Raw genomic sequence first — 12,662 nt, 5'->3', positions numbered from 1 at the left:
TGTTATGAATATATAAACATTTCTTTGATTTACACTTTGGTCCAACTGTTTAAGTTCCTTTTAACTTTGAAAATGTTGATGTCTTATTAATTGACAGTTTTTAAAACCTAGTTGCTACATTAGTTACTGGAGGATGTAGAAACCTGCCTAACAGCTTACTTTGTAAACAGGATGTTAACTAAAGTTTGAGCTTCAATGTCTGTACAAGTCATTTCATTTTGCTACTATTTGTCCACCCAAAATAATGTAATGTATATGTATATGATTATATGTATATGATTTTCATAATCAATTTTATACACAAACTTATATACATAAAAAATTTTGGTAAACAAACCCAATTGGTGTTTTATAAGAATAAAATAGCAATAAAAGTACTATATTGGCAATCTGTAAAATTAATAGTAAAAATAGTAATAATAGTACCATTATTGGCAATCTATATATTTTTTTAAAAAGAACACCTCAAATAGTTACTTACAAATTTTGAAAATCTTGTCCTCATACAAAAATTTTTCAGTTTATCCTTTCTATTTCTGAAATATCATGCTTTTCTCTCATATTTTTATTGATTTTAATATATCAATTTATATATCCATATTATTATACTTTAAATTTTACTTAAAATACAACATTGTTTAAATCAAAATGTTTAAACTAGGGGGAAGGATATAGCTCAGAGTACATGCTTAGCATGCACGAGGTCCTGGGTTCAATCCCTAGTATACATCTCCACTAAATAAAATAATAAATAAATAAACCTAATTACCCTTTTCCAAAAATGTTTAAACTAGCTGCTATAGAAGTATGAAGGTTCCTCAAAAAATTAAAAGTAGAGCCAACATATGATCCAGTGATCCCACTTTTGGGCATATATGCAAAAGTATTGAAAGCAGGATGCTGAAGAGATATTTGCATTTTATTGTAGTGTTATTCAAAATAGCCAAGAGGTGGAATCAATCCAAATGTCCACTAATGAATGGATTAAGAAAATACAGTATATACATACAATGGAATATTATTCATCCTTAAAAAGAAGGAAATCCTGCCACATGCCACCATAGGGATGAGCCTTGAGGACATTATGCTAAGTGAAATAAGCTAGATACAAATACTGTATCCTGTATGATCCAACTTAGATGAAGTGTTAAAGCAGTCAAACACAAGAAATATAAAGTAGAACAGTGTTGCCATGGGCTTGGGGAAGGGGAAATGGGGAATTGCTGTGTGATGGATATAGTTTGTTTTGTAAAATGGAAGAGTTCTAGAGATCTGTTGCACAACAATGTGAATGTAGCTAACACCAGTGAAATGTCCACTTAAAATGGTTAATTAAGATGGTTAAATTTTATATTCTGTATTTTTTTACCACAATTAAATTTTTTTTTCAGAAAAAAAGCTTTAAGCATGAGGGCGGGTGTGGAATGTTTAAACAATCCAACTGTATTTAAAGATGTTATTAAGTCAATGTCCAGAACATGTTAGTTGTTGGCTATTTCATTTTAGGATTTAGAAAAGGCCAATGGGGATTACATTTAGACAAAAAATATATAAAGAGAATTTGTATCACTTGATATGCTTTAGCTGCTATAGAATAACAAATTGAACATGGCTTAAAATATAAGGACTCTTATTGCTCACTTAACAAAAAGTTCTGAAGTTGGTAGCCCCAGAGTTGGTGCAAAGAACCAAAGACACTGCAAAGACCCAGGCTCTTCTCACCTTTCGGCTCTGCCATTTTCACACTGACCATAATCACTCCCTTCATGGGAGAAGATGGTTGGCCCAGCTTTGAGCATCTCACACTTACAGAGGACAAGCGAATGGAAGTCAAAAAGCTCTTACTTCTAAGGAGAGAAATTTTCCCCCAAAGTCCTAGGCCCACCTCCCCTTTGTCTCATTGGCAAGATCTGGGTCACATACCTACACCTAGACCTACTGATGGCAGTATTGCCAATGAATGGCTTACGTTCTGCATAACTAACATTATTTCTTTGGGGAAAGAAAAAAGATTTGCCAGCAAAGAAGCAAAATTCAGGGTAGATAACTCTCAGTGTCTTCTAATTTCTACAGAACTACAACCAGTTTTCAGTTTTTAAGAACTTCTTGCCCATTCCTGAGAAGGGTAGTCAAATTTTTTTCAAAGTCACCCTAAGGATTCTGCCTTAGTCTGAAAAACACCTCAAAAATCTTTAATTTGATTTTCAATTCTTTTAGGACAGAAAACTAAGTCTTTAATCAGGCATGTCTGAAGCACTTCTTCCATATTAAGGGACGAGAGGAATGTGTCTGTTTCCCATCTGACCATTTTCTAGTCAGCTCAATTCATTCTTAAACACAAATGTTGACGCCCCTTTAATTTTCTTAACCATGAAACAGAGTGCTTATTTAATTCTGTCAATGAGTCTCTTTGACCACCATACCTTACAATGCAGAATCTTTACCTTTTAGAATTCACTGACAGTCTCTTATTTCCTTTAACTTAAAAAATTCATTAACACATGATAAACACACAGAAAGTTGTACGAATCATCACTATAGAGTTTAGTGAATTGTCACAAAGTGAACAAACCTACGTAACCATAAAATGAAACAGAAGAGTAAAGAACTCCAGAAGCCTCCTCATGCCCTTTTGTAGCCACTTCTTTCTACCTCAAGAAAAGACATTATTATGTATTCTAATATCACGTATTCAATTTGCCTGTGGGCGTTTTGAACTTTTTATAAATGAATTCATATATTATATACCTTTTTGGGTCTGGCCTCATTCATTCAACATTATGTTTGTGAGACACCTCTGTGTTGTTATACATAGATGTAGCTTGTTTATTCTCATTACTGATTCAGATTCCTCTAAATGAATGTGCCATAATTTATCCATTATAATGTAGATAAACATTTGCATTGTTTCCAGCTTGGAGATATATGACTAGGCCTGCTAGGAACATTCCTTTACATATCTTTTGGCAAACATTTTTATACCTTCTATTAGGCATATACCTTCAAGTAGAATTGTTGGGCCAAAGGTAGGTATACGTTCAGCTTTAGTGGATACTACCAAATTAATTTCCAAAGTGTTTGTAGCAATTTACACTCTCAGCAGCCATGTATAAGAATTCCAATTGTCCCAAATCCTTGCAAATATCTGGCATTTTCTGTCTTCCTCATTTTAGCCATTTTGATAGGTAGGCATTGTGGTTCTTCTTCAACTTTAATACATGCATTTTCTTTACCTTTCCTAGAAATATGTTGTTTCAGGCTAGGGCAACAAGTATTTTTTCCCCAGACTTGAGTTAGCTGATAAACACACTTTAGAAAAAAAATATCTTCCCTAGGATTGTGATTTTGGAGTTGAGGTATTCCTCTGTTGTGTACCAGCTGCAAGCAACATTAATTAAAGAGGAAAACATGACAAAAACAAGCCATTATATTGTATTTGGGTTTCAGAAAAAAATAGTCAGGAATCACTTTTTGAAATGTTATACTACATTAGAAAAAATGGACTTCTCTTAACCCCCTGATCACAAATTGAGTTTTTATAGGCTTTGAATATATCATACTTTAAGAAAATTTAGTCAAGTTATTGTTGAATCATTATGAGCTAATAATAATCCACCCTCATTAATTTTCTTAATTAAAACATTGTTCAAATATAATTTAATTTAACAAAGTATCTGCTTTGTGTAATTTATCACATGTATTTGATAAACCAGATAATATAGAGGCTCCACATGTGACATCAAAGCACCAAAAGCTGATTGGCTGATTGGTTTGGTTTGCTGCTGTTGTTTACTTTTTGGGGGTTTTTTTGTTTTGTTTTGTTTTGGTTTGGTTTTTCATTTTTTTTTAGTACAAGACAATTCTTATCTTCTGGTTGGGTGTCAGGAACCTTAAAATAGAAAGTTCGGACAAAGTAAAAGGCATTTTTAGAACTTATATTTAGTCTTCATAATATAATTAGCAGCACTTTACTAACCGGTAGTTGACTTCCATCCTTAAAGAGGAAATTTTTTTTAAAAAATTTTTTATTTTTAAAGCAGATCTGGTACATTTATCTTCCACCAGTGCAAATTTTTGCTATGTCAACTGCTGCTTTGGGTTGCCTTCTCTTGGTCCTACATTTTAGAGACTAGAGTCCTTCTTTTCCTGTTACCATAAAACATATGGCTCATCCTTTCAGAAGCTCCTTCTGTTATTCCTTAGTTTTCCAAATCTGCCTTCAAATGAAGTCTACTAGCCTCCAGGTTCAATTCCAGAAGTATCCAGTGGCATCCCTATGCAGCAGGAATGGAAGTTAGGTACATTTTCATTGGCTTTAAATATATATCTGTGGCATCTGGAATAAATCCTTCTTATCAATGTTTTATGTAGTTAAGAAATGTAGTATACTTAAATCAGCCTGCTTCTTTACAAATGAGCCAATTTAAAAACATATATTGCATTCTACTTTGAAGATGCACTTCAAAATCTATAGCTTTGCTTGTCTGATCTCACGTTTCTCTTAAAAAAAGAACAGTAAATCATCTGCTAGAATTTCAGATGCTACCCAAAGAACCGTATTCTTGTTAGGATTTGATATTGTACAAATATTAAGCCACTTTAGGCTTTGGAATCTGGGCACTATTCCCAGAGTTAAAGCTGACATTAATGGGCAAGTTCCCATCTCTGGTTAAGCAATGTTTTGGTATATTGTTGCCAATTCCAGATGCTCTCATACTTGTTGGTATAAATTTGTGGAGAATTGGGGAAGATTCAGAAATAATTCTTCCAAGCATACATATACATAGGTGCAATCACTATCTTTTTTATGAATAAACAGGGATTATACAGTTTGATATATCATCATTGCCTACCCTTGCAAGTTGTCTTCCTTTGTGGATCCAGTTATAAACTTTTTGGAAAGCAAAACATGCCAGGTCTAAAGCAGTGAACTGAAACAAAACAGGTTGGATTTTATCTCCAGTTCCGCATGCTGATTTTATGACCTACTGACTCAGGTATATTCATATGCTGTGGCTTGGCACCTGCTTTCACCTTGCGTATTTCTCAGCAAAGACTTTGTCTAGGCTGAGATTTTGCCCCCACTCCTTTTTCCCCTGCCACCTTCTACAAACTGCTGTGCCAGAACTATTTTCAGTGACTCAGTTTTAATCAAATTTTCTAAAACCTTTCTCACTCTACCCTCACATTGTCTTTAACAAGCTAGAAGGAAACAAATCAAGGCTACATCCCCTTATCCTCATCCAAAACAGTGGGCAGTATCATTGGTCCCTAGAGATGGCACACTGCAATGTGTAAGAATGTATTTAAACATTAAATTCCATATGTGAGACATAAATACAGCATCAAAAGTCCCCTGATAAAATGGAATTGTTCCCTATAGTTTCTTCACACTTTGTTTTTCTTTGCTGTTGTTTAATATTTTGAAGAAACAGCAGCAGGTTATACAGGAAAGAACAGTCATAGTTACGGATCTGTGAGTTGGGGATCTATGTTCTGGTCCAGGCTCCATCATGTACTCACTCACTAGCTGTGTTATTTTAAGTAAGATCTGCTTTGAGTGTCACTTCCCTTATCTGTAGAATAAGGAGGTTTAGGCCAGCCCTGTAGTTTCAAATGGTACTCAGTGGACTGCAAACTTGCTTTAGTGGTTCTGCAAAAATCTGATGCTAATTCCACAGGTTCTGTGGCTACTCTAAGACTAAAATTTATCCATAAGCCAACCAAAATTTCCTTTTTGCTCATGCAAATAGCTTCATTGTCTTTAGTGACTGACTAAAGACTGATTACAGTCTTTTCTCTTTTAAAAAGTGTTCTGTTGTTTCATCATTAATATATCACGATGTAGATTTCTTTTATTTTTAACCTACTTGAGATTCATTGGGATTTTTAGATCTGAGGATTAGGGTCTTTCAATAATTCTGGAAAGTTCTCAGCCTTTATATTTTCAAATATTATTCCTTTCTTATACTGTCATCTCCTTCTAAAATTTCAAATAGATACTCATTAAACTGCCACATTCTGTCCTCAAAGTCTCTTGTCCCTCCCCCCGCTTTTTTTTTTTTTTATATTTTCCATCTTTATATGTGCTTGGATTGTATTCCAAAGAATATCTTCAGATATATTTTCTAGTCCACTGACTCTCTTCATCTGTGTCTATCTTAATCAATCCATGGAGCTTTAATTTCAACAATATAGTTTTCATTTCTAGATATTCTATTTGGATCCTTTCTGAATCCATTCGTTCTCTGTTCATGTTTTCAATCTTTTTATAACTCTACCTAAACATATTAAAATCAGTTGTTTTATATGTCACTTCTGACAGTTCTAATACATTGAAGCCTTTATAGGTTGGTTTCTGCTGTCTGGTCCCTCTGTGGGCTCTCATCATGGTGCCTAGTATTCTTGTTTGCTTTAATAAATGTTGACTGCAAGTTACTCATTCACCCTAGGAATTTTTCTATGTGAATACTTCATGGCTTGGGCTGCAGCTGATAAGATTTATCAAGATAAGGTTTTAGTTTGCCTTTCCAATTTGTCTTGGAATAGTACCAACCTAAAACCATTTTATATTTAATTCTCTATTTCAGGCTTTTGGAAGCACACAAATAGTGTGATTTCAGACTGCAAACCCATGTGCGGGCTGACTTTTAATGAGGTGATAAATTCTCAGAGCAATGGTTTCCCTTCCAGTTAGTGCCACAGTTGAAACAAACAAGTTTGCAAGCTGTCCCCTCCTGCAGGTAGGCAGAGGGGAAGGAAGGGGCTGAACTGGAAGCCTGTATAGGAGCACAAGAAAGACAGTCAAAAGGATAAGAAGACCCTGGCTTTTATGCACCCTCTTCAGTTTTGAAATGAGAAAACTGGGACCTGGAAAGCTGAAAAACTTTGTGGGGATGGAGCAAATCCTGGTTCTAAGCTTGGGAATGGGAGGTCATTCTACCTCTGCTTCTTCAAAAATCACTAAAGACTTGGTCCAACACATACCTAGATCTCCAAAGTATGTGAAGCATGGGGAGGGGCACCCAAGGCAGATAAAATAACACATTGAACTGAAATGTTTGCTCACACTAAAACTGCAGGGCTGCCAGCCAAACAGAAAGCCAGCTTCTTTAAATGGTTTAGAAAAAGCATTGACCCAAGAACAAGAAGACATGGGTTCTATTAGGCTGAGCTATATAAAACTGTCATTTTTGTATGTCAAAATGCAGTAGTGCCAGTTTCACACTGCTTAACCCACAGTTCCAGATCCTCCACTATGCAGTGATTTTTGAGATCTGGACAGGGTTTCCAATTCTGTTCAGTTGGTGATGCCTGCCTTGCCTAGTTTGTAGGGTTTTTTACAAGGACTGATCCAAATTACACAAAATTTACTGAGTGCCTGCTGCTTATGGACAATTGTTTGGAAAACAAAAGATGACTAAGGTATAACCCTTGTTCCCAAGGAGCTAGCAGTCCATTGGAGGAGGGAGGGGGGAAAGTTGGATATGATAAGCAATTAAGAGAGGAAGCAATAAATTCTGCTGATTGTGGGTAGTTAGGGAGAGAGAGGCATTTGAATTGGGCTGTAAGGATTAAATAGAAGTTTCCCAGGGAAACGGGAAGAGGCATCTCTAGCAAGAGGAACAGCTTGAGCAAAGGCATGGAGGTGTGAAATGTGTGGTAACATGGAGGGAGGGGCTGTGTGAGGCTAGAAAAGGTGAAGAGGCAGGTTGTACCAGTGTATAAAAATGTTTGGTTAAGACTGCATCCTGGTAAACTGTAAAAAAGCATAGAAGTGCTTTACAAATTTTGTGTTATTCACCATGATGACATAAAAGAAAGTTTCCCTAAAAAACTCATACCATCCATCCCCTCCACTTACAAAAGGTTTAGCTTGACAGATTTCTTTATAGAGTGTTTCCTCTCCCCAGGGGAAATGTTCTCTCCCAGATCTGGGTAAGTAGCATGCAGAATCCTTCAGAGAGATGGGGAGTAAGGGACAGGAAGTGATTCAGTTTGAGTAATGAGAGTGCTGTCTCACTGTTACCCAAACTTCAGCCTTGCCTTTTCTACATCAATTTTTCTTATCTCCTCCAAGAAAAAAGTGAAGCCACCACAACCAAAGGAGTAGAGGGTCAGTTGTGAGCACCCTCGCATTTTACCTTCTCTCTCTGCTTCCCTGAAAAATTTCTCAGAATTAAGTCATACAGTGTTGCCCTGCTTAGTCATACTCCCCATTTCCTCTCCCTCCTACCAGCCAGGACCAGTTTTGGGACGTTGACTTCTTCTAGTAATTTTTTAGTACTCAACAATGGGTTTGTATAATTCCACCATATCCTCACAGATCCCCTGCCCAACCAAGAACATGCAAGCTTGACAAGGCAATGAACATAATTTAAAACCCAGGAATTCAATTCCACCTCATTCTACTAATGTCTCCCATAGAAAAAAAGAAAATCAAATGGGCTTGATTTCAGATTCTGGTGTTGCTACTACATATTAGCTAAGCGGCCTTTTGCAAGCTACTTAATCTCTCTGAGCCTCTATTTCCTCACTTCTAAAATAGAGGCAATTATATTCAAATACTAGTTCATGGTGACAATTAGACATAGTATATGTAAAGTATTTCACTCACAAGCCATTGTAACTATTATCACCATTATCATCATCACCACCACGATTATTAAGCATTTGAACTAATGCAGACCCTTGCTGATTTCATTCCTTCCTTCTTACTGTCTGTTGTCCATCTGTTTTTCATAGGGTAGCCAGAGCACTCTTTTAAAAACAAAAACTAAGTCACATTCCATATTACTTAAGACTCTTCTTTGGCTTCCCATTGCACTTTTGAGTAAAATCCAAGCTCCTTCCCTTGGCCTCCAGGGCCCAGCCCTACCTGGCTTCTCTCACCTTCCATCTTCAATCCCATTACATTATACTCTCCCCACTGCCTAATCTGCTCCAGCCACACTGGACTTCTCAGTTCCCTAAACACTACAAGTTTTGTCAGGGCCTTTGCCCCTGGAGTTTTCTCAGTCCAGAAGGCTCCCTCTCTGTCCCCTCTCTTCTGTATGTTCTTCACACCCTTTGGGTACAGCTTAAATGCCACCTTCTCTGACCACACTACCTTAGTACCATGCTACTCCCTTTATTTTCCTTACTAGCCTGATTCTTATTTATGTTCATAAATGATTCAATTGCGTGATTATTTATTCAACATCTGTCATTCCCCAAAACGAGTAAACTCCAAGAGGGCAGGAAAAAGTTTGCTTTTTCACTGCTGTATCCTCAGCACCTAGCCCAGCACTAGACAAGTGTTTGATTTATTAACGTTATTTTATTGTTGTTATTATTAGGCAGCACTCTGTGCTGTAGTACGAACAGGTACAATCCAGCACCATTTGTGAACTCAGGATTACAAGAGAGGTCAGGATTTTCTTATAATCATTACTAGCCATGTTTCTTTTCAAAGTATTTAACTACTTTCTAGGGCATTGAATACTGAACTTTCTATTTCCTGTATCAACCAAATTTTCCATGATGAACATGTATTTTTAATAAAAATTTCTTGTAACTCTGCATTTTAACAAGACTCCTAACAAGAAATCAATCTGATTAAATTAATTTCAAAAGTAGAATCCACAATAAGGAAAGAAAGACCAGCAGCTTACTTAACATTCTTAAGGGTGTCAGTATTTTAAAAGATGGAAATTGCTCATCAAAGAGCATTATCTGACATGTAAGTGAAGGGTAATGATTCAATAAACAATTTTCCAGTTGATCAGATGCAGACAGTTTGACAAAGTAAAATGAAAATTTTTATGCAGTTTCTCATGGGTTAATGCTAGTGGACTACATAATCCCTGGCAAATAATGGGCACCTAATATTTGTTGAATGTAGGGAGCCTTCTGCAAAAGAAGCAACCACATACTTGGCAACTTTGGACATGACTATATTGCTTACATTTTTATTGCTGCTGCTGTTGTTCAGAAATGAATTACCAACTAAAGAATTTCCATTTAAGAAACTATTTCTTAATTAATTAAAATCTCCTTTCAGATTTTTTATTTTTTGTAACTTAAATATATGTATTTCCTCTGGAAATTTCCCCTCCTGCTACATGCACACTCTTTACCCTGTCCTCCCTCCGTTTTTCTCAAAAAGCTCTTTCTACTTCCTTTTATTATCTAAAATATGGCTTTCCCCTGGTGACACCATTATTCTCAAAATCCACTCTCTTTCACTGTGTGCCCATCTCCCAGGGCCAATAGAGAAAGCGGACACTTCTAATTTTCCACTGGCCTTGGTAACCCCAACCCTGGGATCAACTACTTATGTTAATTTCTTTCCATTGTGGTTACCAGGGACCCAGATGTCCTTTTTTGATGGTGCCTCTACTATTGTAACTCTTGGTGACATGAGTGCCTATTTTAAAAACTCCTTAAAGTACTCTTCCACAGCTCACCCAAAAAGCCTCATCCTGACCACCACTATCATCAGAACATCTCTACCTCCAAGATAGGGAACATTGGAAGTTCATGTCCCTACACCTTACATTTCACATTTCTCCCATTCTCTAGCTTTTCCTCCTCTCCTACACAAAGAAGCATGCTTCCTCCTTTTCAAAGATGACACTTCCACTAGTGTTCTTTCCCTCTCTCTCTTCTCTGTCTCCTCTGGGACTTTATTATATCAGTTTTCTCCTTTTCATTGACTCCTTTTTTTTTCCTGCATAGAAACGTACCTAAGAGTCCCATATCCCAATAAAAAAAATCAACAATAACAACAACATGTGTTAAGTTCCTATTATGTTCCAGCTGCTGTGCAGAGTGCTTAAAATATACCTTCTCATGTAATTCTCACAACCACCCAATGAGTCTAAATTATTATAAGAAAAGTTATTATTTTGAGGAAACTGAGGCTTTAGAGACATCAAGTAACTTTCCCAAGATCACCTAACTAGGGAGCAGCATCTTCCCTTCTTCATGCTACTGTCAAGACACCACTCTCTCTTTGCTCCCATTCATTACTATATCTCTTGAAAAATTCTCACTCCTTCCTTCTTCACACTGTGCAATGCACAAAGTCTCCCATCAAGCTTAAAGGACTCTCTCTAAGGATTCTAATCTCCTGCTGTGGTGTCTGTAGTGCTTATCACCAAATGATCCTTTTTAAGACAATCTTCTTTTTTAGCCTTTATAATATGACCTCTTTTTTTCCACTTCTCTTTCTGATCTTCTTTGCTAACTCCTTTTCTTCTCTTACCCTTTCAATGTAAGATTCTCCACAGTTCCACCTAGGCACAGCTTTCTTTTCCTGCTCCACACTCAGTTGAGACAATATCATTTGCTTCCACAACATCAATTCTTATGCTGTCACAAAGGAACACTCCACATGGCTAACTCTGGCTTCCCTGATGCACAACCCAGTTCTAGCTCCCTGATGAAATTTCCATATAATTGTTCCTCAAATATTTCAAACTCCATTTGCCCCACATCACATTCATTACGTTTTCCTACCAATGAAATTCCCATCTGAGTTTCCTACTCTGAACCACTGGCACCATTTTCACTTCCCTTTACCTCTCCTTCCCCAGTTCAGAGCTGATACATTCATATCCAAAAAGAGCTGTGGAGGCTCTGTGGTGGACACAACTCTGATGTGGGAATGAATTGGGTTCTAATCTTCACTCAGCCACTGAGGAGCTGTGTGACTTAATGGAGCTAGAACAGGGATCTCTGGGACCCTTTCTCACTCTAACATTCAAGGACTCTTATGAAATGCCTGCAGCACTCATCACCTTCATCCCCTCCTTACTAGTCTCACTAACATTGCCCTACCTATGTCCTCACTCCTTTTTGTGTGGGCTATTTAATTGGTCTCCTAACTGGCCTTCTTTCCTTCCTTCTGGTCCTTTGCACAGCCATAAAGTTACATTCATAAAACATATCTTTGATGATATTTCTCACTTGATGAAAAAACTTTCAAAAGATTCCTATTGGCTATAGGATAAAATTCAAACTTCTTACTGTTGTATTCGCCTCTCTCTGCATGCTAGTCACCATATAACATATGAAACATCACTTTATCTAAATTGGATTACACATGTGTTTGGGATGAGCATTTGGGGAAAGAAATCACTAACTTAACCCTTCACACTGAAAGTAACAGTGGCTTAAAGATTTAGGCATTAAATAATAAAGAATAAGAGTTTTAGGAAATGGCATAATAAATTTATTTATAATCTTGGAGGAGGAGAGGTCTTTAAAGCAGGATACAAAATCCAGAAGTTCTGTAAGAAAACATTAAATTTTACCACATAATATTTCCAAAGTTATGTTAAAAAAATTTTTAAATGCAATTAACAGTCTAAAGATAAATGGCACTGGGGAAAATTTTTCAACACACATCAGAGACACGGGTTTCATTTCTTAATTTAAGAGTTCATATAAATCATTAATCTACAGAAATTGACAATAAATATGTTTTTTAAAAAGATGTTCAATCTCACTAAATAATTAAAGAAATAAAATTCAAAAACATGAGATATTTTCCACTCTTTAGAAAGGCAAACATTTTAAAGGTGATGACGCCCATTGCTGCTAAGGCTACAGTGTAGAAAAGGGCCTGAATTGTTGAAAAATTATAAATTAATACAAACTGTTTGAAATCTATTAGA

General features: G+C 36.4%; 2 protein-coding genes across 7 annotated transcripts in view; one reads left to right on the top strand and one right to left on the bottom strand.

Moving 5' to 3' along the window:
- The window catches only part of RANBP6 (RAN binding protein 6), a 225,517-nt gene that overhangs the window by 100,061 nt on the left and 112,794 nt on the right, over positions 1–12,662 (bottom strand). The gene's annotated exons all lie outside the window — the stretch shown is intronic.
- Positions 1–12,662, top strand: part of IL33 (interleukin 33) — a 32,305-nt gene that overhangs the window by 5,571 nt on the left and 14,072 nt on the right. The gene's annotated exons all lie outside the window — the stretch shown is intronic.

The sequence above is a fragment of the Camelus ferus genome, chromosome 4, assembly GCF_009834535.1.
Source record: "Camelus ferus isolate YT-003-E chromosome 4, BCGSAC_Cfer_1.0, whole genome shotgun sequence".
In the NCBI taxonomy this organism is placed as follows: domain Eukaryota; kingdom Metazoa; phylum Chordata; class Mammalia; order Artiodactyla; family Camelidae; genus Camelus; species Camelus ferus.
Note: the sequence above shows the minus strand (reverse complement) of the source record. Positions and strands in the feature narration are given on the sequence as shown.